A 502-nucleotide genomic window follows, 5' to 3' on the forward strand; every position below is an offset into this window, starting at 1 on the left:
AACATTCTCTGCCTTCCACTGTAGCAATTCCAGTACGGTACCGAGCTTTGTGTTGCCATCTTCGCAATTGGGGTACAACCCTTTTTTGTGATCCTCTAACATGCGATCGAACTTCAGCTTCTCCTTTTGACTTTAGCATTGCGTCCTTGCATCAACAATGACCCGGCGGAGATCGTCATCATCGGGCACATCATCTGGTTCCTCTTGATCTTCAGCAGCTTCCCCCGTTGCAGCATCATAGGGCACACCGTCTGGTTCCTCTTGATGTTCAGCAGCTTCCCCCGTTGCAGCATCACCGTATTCAAGGGGCACATAGTTGTCATCGTCCTCTTCTTCTTCGCCGGCTTCCATCATAACCCCTATTTCTCCGTGCCTCATCCAAACATTATAGTGTGGCATGAAACCCTTGTAAAGCAGTACTAATGGGGTTGAGACCTTTAGTACCGATTCGTGCCAATTATAGTGTGGTACTAATGGTGCAATTTTCAAATCCTCTACCCCC

This window comes from Triticum aestivum, chromosome 1D (genome assembly GCF_018294505.1).
Source record: "Triticum aestivum cultivar Chinese Spring chromosome 1D, IWGSC CS RefSeq v2.1, whole genome shotgun sequence".
In the NCBI taxonomy this organism is placed as follows: domain Eukaryota; kingdom Viridiplantae; phylum Streptophyta; class Magnoliopsida; order Poales; family Poaceae; genus Triticum; species Triticum aestivum.